This window comes from Primulina eburnea, chromosome 11 (genome assembly GCF_022965805.1).
Source record: "Primulina eburnea isolate SZY01 chromosome 11, ASM2296580v1, whole genome shotgun sequence".
Classification (NCBI taxonomy): domain Eukaryota; kingdom Viridiplantae; phylum Streptophyta; class Magnoliopsida; order Lamiales; family Gesneriaceae; genus Primulina; species Primulina eburnea.
The window spans coordinates 14,103,737-14,117,537 of NC_133111.1; positions in this window are offsets into that span (position 1 = coordinate 14,103,737).

The following is a 13,801-nucleotide window of genomic DNA, read 5'->3' on the forward strand; positions in this document are numbered from 1 at the left end:
TGGTACCGTAATCCAGGGAGTTGACATATCAGTCCCCATCCCCGTGACCCACCTGTGCCTCCACCTACCATCGATGACCGAGCCTGGGAAGACCGTGTGGAGGAAGAAGCGGCTTTGGATGCCCGAGCTGGACCTCAAGCTGGTATGCCCCCTCAACAGCGTGCCCCCAGAGGTATACGACAGGTTTTCTCGTCCATGTTTGATTGCATGGACGACATACTCACTTGATTGGCTCGACTCGAGCACTAGTACCGGACGCAGTCTTCTTCAGACGATATTTATGCTACACCTTGTGTGGGGACCCGGACGCTAATCAAGTTCTTAATCATCATTAGGACTAATTAATCAATGATAAAACAGGGTCTAATTTTTTTTTAAAAAATGCGGAACGTAGTGAAATCAAACTCATATACATATCAGTATAAAATAAAATACAAGTCCTGTATTGCATGCATTCAACTAAACTAAGGTTTAACAACTAATGTCAAGTGTTCCAACCCTATTATACATCATAATCCAAGTCCGGAGCCTCCACTCTAATCACGATCTTTCCTCATCTCCTGGACCCTGATCCTGTCCCACATGTCTTCATGTACACATACAGACAAGACAACAGCCGGATAACTCCGGTGAGAATAAATCTCAGTATAAATCAACGAAACATGCAATCATATAAACAAATATACAGCATGTAATCAGGTAACAGATATATGTATCAAAATCTGAAACATAAACAATCATAGACTGTCGACAATGCTCATAACTCTATCATTCAGACTAGACTCAATCCTAGTCTAGGGATCCCGGTTTCCAAATGTGGTGTTCCTATATCGAATTCCGTAATAGAAGAAACTCTGATCCTATTAACAGATATATGTATCAAAATCTGAAACATAAACAATCATGGACTGTCGACAATGCTCATAACTCTATCATTCAGACTAGACTCAATCCTAGTCTAGGGATCCCGGTTTCCAAATGTGGTGTTCCTATATCGAATTCCGTAATAGAAGAAACTCTGATCCTATTACTCGATATAACCAAATATGGTGTTCCTATATCGAATTCCGTAATAGAAGAATTCCAATCCTATTTACTCGATATAACCAACATACGGTGTCATGACCTAACCGTCATGGACTGTAGCTCTATCGCTAATATCCCATCTTGAGACATCGTGCAACGTGCCCGTGGCGATCCCGCCACTATCAGGCACTTCAGTCTACAAGATTTCTATACTATCCTGTGACATCGTGCAATGTGCCCGTGGCGATCCCACCACTATCAGGCACTTCTGTCACAAGATTATTTGTCTAATACCTGTTATCTATAATTCAAGAGAACAAGTACATCATTCAAATCAATGCAAATATCAATGCAATAAATTAATTTATGTGATTTAGGGAAACTCAAGTCTAAACCGACTCAAGTCGATCTCCCAATACCACATTGACTTATACCTTTCTTTCGTCGGTTTCTGGCTCAGTCGAAGTCCTGAATTCACAGTCTGTCTGGCAATGAAAATATCAATAATCTCATGTCAATATACCTTTCAAATCAATAACAATCTGATCAATCCGGATTTAATTCAAAATCAACGGCATAACGGTACAATTTCAATATCCCCGTCAATACAATATCCTCATATCACAGTTACAATCCATAACCCATATCCAATACAATCCGTAATCCAATCACAATTCAAATCTGTCTGGTATAAATCAATATACCCTAAAAATTCATAATAATTCCATAATCAATCCGTTTCTTAATCTGACTTCGATTCTATGATGTCTAATATATCAAGAACAACATATATGAGTTCCATTCAATTCTGACAATATCATAATTTCAAAGGATGACAAAACGTAGTAAAACTTACGTCCAGTTGTAGCTCGTGTCAAGAGGAGTACGGTACCGTGTCCGGATTTAATTTCTGATATACGGTTGTAACAAAATCACAAATCTAAGATCACAAGAATTTGAGGAAATCTTCTCTGGAATCTCAGTTGTTGCTCTTCGTGAATTGCAATTTACAAGGTTATATATATCACATGCATGTCCAAGGGCAAGACAAGTGTCCTCAAACCCAATAATTGCACTTTAGTCCCTCAACTTTTCACTATTTGCAATTTGGTCCTCAAAACTCTTTTTAATTCTATTTCAATCCTAATTAATTACAAACATCGTGTAATTTAATTCATCATTCCAAAATTCGTAATTTAAATGATCTCGGATTAAAGCGATATAATCTCGGGCCTTACACCTTGGGACATATCTGCACTTGATGGTTTGGAGGACTTTGAGCTAGGATCAGAGGATCAGTAGTCAGCTTCTTTTTATTCTAGGATTTTTGGAGGACTTTATCGTTTTTCTAGTTTTGCGCATTTCATTCGTATGTTGTTATTTCTGTTATGCGACATGTTCTTTATTTTTATTATCTTTTGGGTTTTATTTGAGTGCTTGAGTGCTTTTCCTATTCCTTTTTACGTTTTTTTTTGTGTATTCGATGTTATTCTTTTCAGGAATTGATGCATTCTACCCCATTGTTACCACCATTCGATATTTTCCAGGGAAGTGTGTTTGCTTTAAATGTCTTGTTAATTCATGTTATACCGCTTTACACTGAGGGCAGTGTCGATTTCAAAGTGTGGGGGTGGGCCAGTCTTGTTACACATCGTTGCACCACACTTGACCCTTTTTCACGTAGGATGAGACTATATCTGGAGAAAGAATTTTTGTTTTACTTGATAAACGGATTAATTTGTTAGTTTTTAGATCACCCGGGAAATCGATTCATGACTAGTATTGAATGAGAGGAGTCGTAATTTCAAGGAGAGAGTTAGACGTACACCAGTTTTGTATTGACATTTCATTCCATGCATGAGGTCAGTCTTTTGCTCATTGAAAGTGAATTGGTGCAAGGTGAACTTAAAAAAAAATAATACACACACACACACACACACACACACACACACACATATATATATATATATATATATATATATATATATATATATATATAGATAGAAACAACCTAGAACTCGTCTTATTAGCCCTCGAAGCGAAAATACGAACGATGATAAATTAGGGATGATTTAGGCGATCTTTGGACCGTTTAAGCCTTTCAAGCCTACCCGATGTATCACTTATTGTCTCTAGTAACCCTTCTTGAGTGGTGTGTGTCAATGACACACAATCAGACCCCATTCGTATTTTATTCAATGTCCCACATCAACTACCAAAATTTTAGCTCATACACTTTTATCCAACCCGAACTTTGAGAGAAATAAACCCTTCGAGCGCTTTGAAATGTTCCAACACTCACAAGTGTAGAAAAGAAATATTTGAAGGAGTTGCTGAATTACCTTTGAATGAAAAGAGGTGGATTTATGTTTGAAAAAAAATGGTGTAAAGTGTATGGTATTGAAGACACCCGAAAATATTGTGGGTGAAAGTTGAAGGTCAATGAGAAAAGAAGGAGATAATAGAGCCCTAAAGATGATAAAAGTACAGTGATTGGTGACGAGTTAAGAGTAGAATGAATGCGCTGCAGGAATATGTTTATTCTCTCTCACTTTTGATTCCCATGCCTTCTATTGTATCCGTGAGCCTTGGCCTTACGTTATAAGCTTAAAAAGACCTATTAACCAAGTCATTATTGTTCAATATTTAGTAGAGAGGGGTATGAAAGTCAAGCATATGGGGAATTTCGAAAAAAAAAATTGAATGATGAATATAATCGATCTTGAAACCAAGTAGCTACTGATGAGTGTGAATTCTGATATGCACATTACACACATCTCATTTTTTTGATCTCTACTGGGTAATGTTTGAATCTTGATTTGCGATGAAAATGAATCTTATGATATTCGAAGCATGATCTTTTGACCGAGAGTGATAGAATTTGACAAATTGAGAAGTTTTGATTGTATTACTTGAGTTTTGAATCTAAGATATGTCTCATCTTTATTTCATGTTTGATTTGTTCGAGGATGAACAAAGGTTAAGTGTGGGGGAGTTGATAAGCACGAATTTTGTAGCGTTTTAGGGACTTTATTTTGTCGTATTCGTGCTTATCTGGCGTCTTTATTCCGAGTTTTGCGCTTACTACGTGTTATTGTTGCTATTTGTAGGTTTGACTAAAAGAAGATAAAAGCCAAAGAAAAGAAAGAAAAGTCAAACGTCGCAATGCAAGGTCAGAAATACCCGGAAAAATAGGAAAATAGCACAAGGAGAGCAACCAGACCCCTACACGGACCCGTGTAAGGGTCCGTGCCTTAGAAGCCAAAAGAATACTTTTAGCGAGCCAAGGACGGACCTTAACCCGGACCCCTACACGGGGTCCGTGTCCAACAACATCCGAGAGAATAAATTTTTGTACGAAGACGGACCCCAAGACAGAGCCCTACACGGGGTCCGTGTCCAGAATCTCCCGGAATGAATTTTTATTCGAATGTACACGGACCCTATACCTGAGGCTTACACGAGGTCCGTGTACGTGATATTTGATCCAAAACTTGGCGCAAATTCGATGGAGATTTGAAAGAATAAAAAGGAAAAAATAAAAGATTTGAGGACTTTTTGATCGGGATTTTTTTTTCAGCCGACATTGGAGAAGAGAAAAAAGGGAAAACTTTCGGATCTTTGAAGACGGAGACGGCTTGGGAGAAACGAGAGGAAATCGCGCACTTCACACACAAGATCCGTGCACAATCGCTGAGATTTTCTCCTCTCTTATTTTTTTATTTTCGTTCATGAATTCGAAAATTAGATTTGAATCTAGTTTTGAATTTATGGAGTAGTTTTCTTGTGATCGGGACCACGATAGGGACAAACTTTTGATGTTGTTCATTCACTGGATTTTTTGATTTAGGAATTAATTTATGTTATTGATTAATGTTTGCATAATTTTCGTGCTTTTAATTTGGCCAATTATTTGCATGTTTGTTGTTTGATCTTGACTCGAAAGACAATAGATTGAAATTAGCTTCAAAAATATTAATTAACACACGGTTAAACCGACTAGAAATAGTATTCGGTTTCAATGTGCGATTTTAGGCGACAGCTGTGATTCCATCGTTGAATAATGCGTTTTTTTAATTAAATTCAATTAGAAATAATTGGACTATTAAATGAAAATAGGATTATAAAATCTAGAAATAGATTTATAGTAAATCCAGGGAATTTCATCGTGGCATCGAATAATCTGTGGTTAATTAATTCCGATGAGTGATAATAGTCAAAGTTTGGACCGTTGTGTGTTCCCGGTCATTTTGAATTTGAAAATATCCCAAGTTTAAACCTGTTGTGAAAATTCGATCTTAGTTATTAATTTAACATATTTTAATTTAATTTTACTAGTTTAAATTATCATCAATCACTTTGTCTTTTTGCCTAAATTAAATCGAATAATTTAGATCTTAATATTTAAATAATAGTCTCTGTTGGATCGATACTTGGACTTGTCGTCCATTTACTATAACTTGACCTAGTCCGCTTGCTAAAATTTTTTTCCCAACCGAAATCATCGGTCAGCCCCCCAAAATCGTCCCTTAACCCTTCCATATCATCCATATCCAGAAAATAAGGTAAGTAAGCGGACCAGAAATCTTCCCTAAAATAGGTGGCGCTCAGAGGGTAGAATATTACTGCTCGAGCACCACATCTTCTATAATTCTGCTTGTGGAGTGCGGCCATCACACTCGGACGGTAGATTATTACCGCCCGAGCGCAAAGTATTCTGTATGTTTATTCTTCGGAAGGCACATCTCTCGCCCGGGCGGTAGAATATTATCGCCCGAGCGCCACACTTTCTGGAAATTGGCTGCGTGAATCACTTCTCGCGCCGAGCGGTAAATTTCTGCCGCTCGGGCGCCAGTCTTTCTGCCCATTCTTGCACATTTTGCTCCGATTACAGTTTTTCGGTTAGTTTTCCTGCAAATTCACCCCGCCTAAGTGAGACATAATCACATGCATATGCTTACTCTAAAACAAACAAAAATGTAAATGAAATGTACGCATGCACAATGCAAACACACACAAAACTAATGTAGTAAAACACATAAAAACCATACCTATCAAGTCCCTTGTCCTCAAACAAAATAGGTTACAGACCACATCCAAGACATGGAACAAACACAAAGTGAAAGTATTAAAACAAATAAACTGATGGCAAAACAACAAACTGACATTTCATGCCTCTGCGGGTTTCTGAACTACATCCAATTAGTCAACTCACATTATCTATTAACATCCCCTTTTTAAAGCATCTTATAGCATTTTGATGTGGCCAAAAAATGTGGTCGTGTGTGTGTGTTGTGGGTTTCACCAGCTCGTGCTTCAGATAGTCTCATTTGCGAATCATACAAGTCGCCAAATCAACAACTCAACACAAGTTTCTCTATTCTGAGTTCTGTTTCTATTCGTGACCAACCGGTAAACACAAAGCGGCAGAATTTCATATTGTCTAACAAGAATTGGGGGGTCAATATCCATAAATATTTCAAACGGTTCAAAAAGATGGGAAGTACACTAATCATTTTCATTATGCACTTGTCAGCAAAAAAATGGGGAGTGCACTGATCATTTTCATTATGCACTTGTCAGCATTTTTAGCTGACATTTCTCAACTCCTTACATCTCCATCTTTTTAGCATCGGGATCGGATTTCATCTCTTTTTGGCTCCCCCACACCTTACATCCCTTTTTTTTAGTGCATAATTTTTTTTTTTATGTATACTCCCTGGGCTTTTAATATAAGGTATGTTCAATTATGTGGCCTAGGGGCGAATTTTGAGGTTCGATGCCCGATTGGATGAAGATTATTCCGGGTGGATTGGAGTTTTCTACTCGAGTGTATGCCACTGGTCAGTCACGACCGTAAACAAAATTTCATTCAAGTTCTACTCGCATCTCATGTTTTTCTAGTTTCCCCACAGATGTTTAAACTCAACGGAATCCCCTCTCGACAATTGGGTTTCTATTAATCTTAGCGTGTTCATATCTCGTCCTAGCCACCTCACTTACAAAACGTGTTCTATCAAAAGACGAAGATGACGAAGAGCTGGGAGTACCTTTAAATTTCTTGGGTGCCATGGTGGTGATGATGGAGATGGTGGATGACCGAAGAGAGATGAGTCTCTTTCCCTTATCTTGTAGTTAATTCGATTTTTATGACAGTTATTTTTATTTATTTATTATTTTAGTTATTTTTACTGTTTTTCTCAAAATAAATAAATAAATAAATAATTTTGGGCAGAGAGCTCGCGTGAACGCTTAAGTCGGGATGAAAATGCCACAGAGCTCGGCGCTGCAGTTAAAAACGCGAACCCCTTATCCCCTTTCTCATTCTGCAATTTCTCAAATCCCTAACAACCCCTCTCGCCCCTTTTCGGTTTTCTTGTGCAGAAATTCGATCCCCAACCAGATTTCCGGAAACGTTGCACACTCTTCATTGGGAATCAAGACTCATCTCTCTCCGGTCATCCACCATCTCCATCAACACCACCATGGCACCCAAGAAATTTAAAGGTACTACCAGCTCTTCGTCATCTTCGTCTTTTGATAGAACACGTTTTGTAAGTGAGGTGGCTAAACAGTCGCAACCGAGAGTTGTAGAGTAGGACATTTTCACCTTCTTTGAATTTGCTTTCGACGATCCGCTTGTCATGAGCCCTCTTTGTCTTCTCCTTGTATGATAATGAGACGTCTGCTTATTCGTTTTCTCAAAACATGCTAGAATTTTTTTTTTTTTTTCACTCAATTTTCGGCCATACACATAAACCTCATGAAAATATTTTTATAAAATATTTTACACTTTAAAATAAAACATCATCCAACTAGCATTTTAAAAATCAAGTGAAATAGCCATAAAAATGAAATCGTCGCGTGTTTTACCAAACCTAAAAAGCAATAAATGTTGAAAAGTGTAGCAATAAATGTTTTACTAAACCTCTCAAAATCTCTCAAAAAGCATAAAACAAAATGTCGTAAAAAAATCTTTAACTTAAAATCGTAAACTTAAATGCGGAAATAAAAGCGTTGGTCCTCGGGTTATGTGCACCGACAATCCAGCAAGTCACTCGTCAAGACCTCCAATATCATAGTTATTTATATAACCTGCATCATACACACCTAGTGAGTCTAAAGACTCAACACGTCATATTCTTGATAACGAGTTATACGTAATACAGTTAACATATAACAGTGAAAAATACTTATATATAAAATATCATTTTCATGAAGATGCATAAACATAAATATTTTCGTAAATATTTTCATGATGCATAAAACTTTAAACAATAACATTTTCGTAAACCTAATCATATCATCCTCAACATATTCATATTCATATTATCATCAACATATACGTATTCCTCTTTACTTTCGTTGAATTCAGATCGTTAATTGTGACTTTCGTGTTCGTCTACGTCTACGTGTTGGGCGATGGATCCATACATGTAACCACATTACTGGGCGGCGGGGACACCAGCGACACTCTCACCCGTCAACTGGGCCTTGGCCTTATGTATTAACATATCATCGTATACATCTACATATCCGTATCCAAGGAAACACGATCGTCGGGCTCCCACTGGGACCATAACCCTCACGAAATATCCAACATATCGTCGTATTAATCACAATTACTTCACTTCCTTCAACGTTTCATATTCTCATCACTTTACAAAATTAAACATGCGTATAACGTTTTTCTTTTAAACCAAGCATGCAACATGTCTTTTAAATGTTCATAATTAAACCAGAAAATCCATAAACATTTTAAAAATAACATTTTAACATATAAATATCCATGACCATTTAAAATGACATTTTAACATCGTACACGTTTAAAGTAAACATTTAAAAAGAACGTTTTAGCATTTTATCATAAATCAATATACAAATTATCTTAAAAATTTATAAACATTTAAAATTGACATATTAACATATAAACATCCATAATCATTGAAAATAATCATATTAGCATATAAAACATCATTACGGGCACTGCCATGACGTTTACTAATTTCTAGGTGTAAAATGACCGTTTTACCCATAGCCGTAAAATTTCACGTTTTTGACATTTTCTAAATTTCATTGACTTCAACATGTCCCAAATAATTATGTGAGCCTACAAGAATTTTCTCATATTTTTATTTAGCTTAATTCGATGACTTTTAATTTAATCTTTAAATGTGACGTATTCATGCGTTTTAATCACGAATTAAACCAAACTTTCATATAAAATTCTCAAATTAAAAACTTAGACTTATAATAATTATTTAAGCTGAAATACAATTTTTCATAATTTTATAAAGCATAAAACTAGGCGTTTCAATTAACTCGTTAATTAGCGTTTCGTGCGGCGATTAAATCCCGATTAAATCCAAAACTCGTTATTTTGATCCCAAATTTTTAACATAGCCTTTTTATTATTTATTCTACCCTTCCATGTCATGAGCCACCCCCTTGGACAAATGGAATCAATTTTGGTTTAATTAATCTCGTTTTTGACCCTTCGACGAACACACCGAGCCATCTCCTAATTTACCCGAGCCACGCCCGAGCTGCCTTGAACCAACACCTAGCCAACCCATCTATGGAACCTACTGTGCAAGCCCAACCCTTGAAACAAGCCCTGGCCCACCCAAAACACCTCTGGAACGTGAGCCAATTTTCTGCATGTTTTGAGTGTGTCTTCCTAGCACCTCTAGAACTCCTAAATGGACTAGGACTCAACTAGTTGTGAACCACTTGACCCCTCATGAAACCTAACCCTCCCTGGACCACGTCTAAACCAAGCCCAGACTAACCCAACCCCTAGAACCCAACAGCAAATCCACTGAACCTTGACAGCAACCTCACGCTCAACTTGCTGCCAATTGCTTCTCCCTCACGTTTTCTGTGGTTGGCTCGAGCCCCATCGAGCCACCCTGCACCAACTCATGACCAGACCCTCTAAGCACCCTCTTGGACCTTTAGAACCCATAGGACTCGAGCCCTTGCTGCAAACCGAAACCATACTTCCCAGCAACACAAACTGGCCGAGAATCCCTTGCATGGTAGAACTCTACTTATCTGTTGCTAGGACCTAACCAAGCGACCCAGGCCCTGACCCAACCCCTCTAGCACCCTTCTAGGACCCTAAGGACCTAACCTAGCCCAGCCCAAGCCCCCTGGCCGCGCCCCTCCTCCCTGCTCAAACTTCTGAAACCTGCGCATGATTTCCTTCAAGCTCTCGGGTAGTGTCCTGAATAGCAAGGACTCCTCCCAGCCCTTGGTTTTTGAGTCCTAGCATGGCTAGGACTCTTCTCTTGGCCCCTCACGGACCATAGCTAAGCCCTGGCCCCAACCGAACCAAAGCCCAGCCCCCATGCCCACATAACCGATCCCCTCAAGCACCATGACAGTAACTTGTACCAGCTTATATCTTTTATCATGTGCAGTGTTTTGGTGGAGTTTTAAGACTCTAAACTCATGTAAAACATGTCCCTTATCATCCTAATACATGGCAGCCCCTTATATACTTGTAAATCATGATTTTTGGAACAAAACCAAGCTTTAAAAATCCACTTTTGATGCATGTACGAAAATATATCAAGGTGTTCTTATTTTTCATGCAATTCATAAATAAATACATAATATGGTGTGATGATGAGTAAAAAGAGAATATAGCGTGCCTTTGCATTTTATACGCACGAAAAACGTTGACGACAAAGAACGGATCGAAACCTTGGCTTGAAGTCCCTTGAACCCTTCGAAAATCCTTCAAAAGTTGTGTGTGTGTAGTGCCGTGTGTGATGGTGTGTGGTTGGAAGAGTTTTCCGAAATTAATATAGGGTGGCCGATTGTTTGAGTAACAAGTGTAGGGTTTTGTGATCAATTAATACTTTATATACTAATTTATTTATTAAGTAGGCTTTAGGCCTATTAAGCCACAAAATTAAGCCCATTAGTCTAATTAGATTTTAATAAAAAATTATCAAATTTTTTGTTTAAATAAATTTGTGAATTTATTAGCCGGGAGCCAAAAAGTTCGCATATTTTCCTTGAAAAACCAACACCGATAAAATTCACGTCCCGGCGTATAAAATCACTTCAAAACCTTTTATTTTCAAAAATACTAAAAAGCCTCAACCATAATTTAAATAATTAAAAATAATTATTTAATAAAAACATTTTACATTTTTTTTCAGCCATCGGTCCCCGTTACTGGAATATTCCTTAAAAATACATTTTTAATGCATCATGACAATTAAATCATATTTAACAAATAATCATGCATATCACATAATCAAGTAAGCAATTAATATCAATTAATTAACCATTTTTCAGAATTCCTAGATTTGCATGCCGTTGGGTTACGTCTTCTTAATTTTGGACATTACAATTCTCCCCCCCTTAAATGAAATTTCGTCCTCGAAATTCGATTACCTTAATATCCCAATTCGATTCCAATAGCAACCTTAACCGTTCGTGCAATCATAAGCAATATGAAAATGTTAAATGACTAGGTTACCCATAATGAGTGTAGTGTCTGCCTCCTCCTTGGCTTCTTCAGTATTCATAACATATGCTCTTCCCCCAGTAGGTGCCTTCTTCTTCGGGCAATTAGCAGCCTTATGCCCTTCCTCCTTGCATACGAAGCATCTAAAAGATCCCCACATGCACTGGCCAAAATGAAAGCGATTGCAATCTTTACATGGTTGTCTATCAATAGGCTTTGGTGCTCCAGGTTGTTGTGGCTTAGGTGGTGCTTGCTCCTTGGCTTGCCCTTGAGGCCCCTGAGGTCTAGGAGGACCCGTATATGGCTTCTTGTTTGACTGATTATTATTCTGATGTTGTTGCCTCTTACGTTGTAACTCAAAGTCAATGTCCTTCAAGGATTGCTCAGCCTGATATGCATAGGTAACTGCTGTAGCATAATCCACCGGACGCATCATCATAACCTTATCCCGAATGGTAGGTCGTAGGCCATCCTTGAAGTGTCTAAGTTTTTCTTCCGCATCCCTGGCAATAAGGGGTACAAAATGACAACCCCTATCAAACTTCTTCACAAACTCAGCAACAGTCGAGTCTCCCTGGAGGAGGCTCATAAACTCTCTCTTCAGCCGTCCTCTAACATCAGCAGTAAAGTACTTCTCGTAGAATATCGTCTTGAATTGAGCCCAAGTAAGAGTAGCAAGGTCAACACCGTGCTCGGCTCCTTCCCACCATAAGGAAGCGTCATCTCTAAGTAGATAAGTGGTACACCTCACACGGTCAGCATCTCCCATGCCCAGATAGCGAAAGTGTACTTCGAGTGACCGAATCCAACCTTCAGCAATGAAAGGATCGGTAGTGCCAGAAAATTCCTTCGGCCCTAGCCTCCGGAACTGATCATATATGTCATGTTGTGGCCTAGGTGCCTGCTGCATCTGTTGCAACTGTTGCTGCAACTGTTGCTGCTGTAACTGATGCTGTTGTATCTGTTGCTCGAAGAGACGAGCCATTCCTTCTAGTGCTCGAGTAGCAACATCCCCCGGAGGAGGTGGTGGGGGTGCATTCCCTTGATGGTTCACACTGTTCTCTGCTCGGTTCTCATTACTACGTCTAGGAGGCATTTTACCTGAACGTTTTCCAAATTCTAACGTAACCAACATGCATTTAAATCTAGGTTTTCTTAATCATATGACATATCCTTATTCATTTTAGCAATTTAAGCATGCAAAGCATATATACTCAAAAAAGCTAGTAAACATATAGCATAAACATATTATTCATGTCATCATGCAGGTAACATCATATCAATTCATATAAAGCTTGTAAAACTTACAACTTGAGGCTTGACGACTGATCTTTCCGGCGCTGATGGTGGCACAACCCTTTACAGGAATCACTGCTCTGATACCAACTGAGACGTCTGCTTATTCGTTTTCTCAAAACGTGCTAGATTTTTTTTTTTTCACTCAATTTTCGGCCATACACATAAACCTCATGAAAATATTTTTATAAAATATTTTACCCTTTAAAAAAAAACATCATCCAACTAGCATTTTAAAAATCAAGTGAAATAGCCATAAAAATGAAATCGTCGCATGTTTTACCAAACCTAAAAAGCAATAAATGTTGAAAAGTGTAGTCCATACTAAACCTCTCAAAATCTCTCAAAAAGCATAAAACAAAATGTCGTAAAAAAATCTTTAACTTAAAATCGTAAACTTAAATGCGGAAATAGAAGCGTTGGTTCTCGGGTTATGTGCACCGACAGTTCAGCAAGTCACTCGTCAAGACCTCCAATATCATAGTTATTTATATCACCTGCATCATACACACCTAGTGAGTCTAAAGACTCAACACGTCATATTCTTGATAACGAGTAATACGTAATACAGTTAACATATAACAGTGAAAAATACTTATATTTAAAATATCATTTTCATGAAGATGCATAAACATAAATATTTTCGTAAATATTTTCATGATGCATAAAACTTTAAACAATAACATTTTCGTAAACTTAATCATATCATCCTCAACATATTCATATTCATATTATCATCAACATATACGTATTCCTCTTTACTTTCGTTGAATTCAGATCGTTAATTGTGACTTTCGTGTTCGTCTACGTCTACGTCTACGTGTTGGGCGATGGATCCATACTTGTAACCACAGTACTGGGCGGCGAGGACACCAGCGACACTCTCACCCGTCAACTGGGCCTTGGCCTTACGTATTAACATATCATCGTATACATCTACATATCCGTATCCAAGGAAACACGATCGTCAGGCTCCCACTGGGACCATAACCC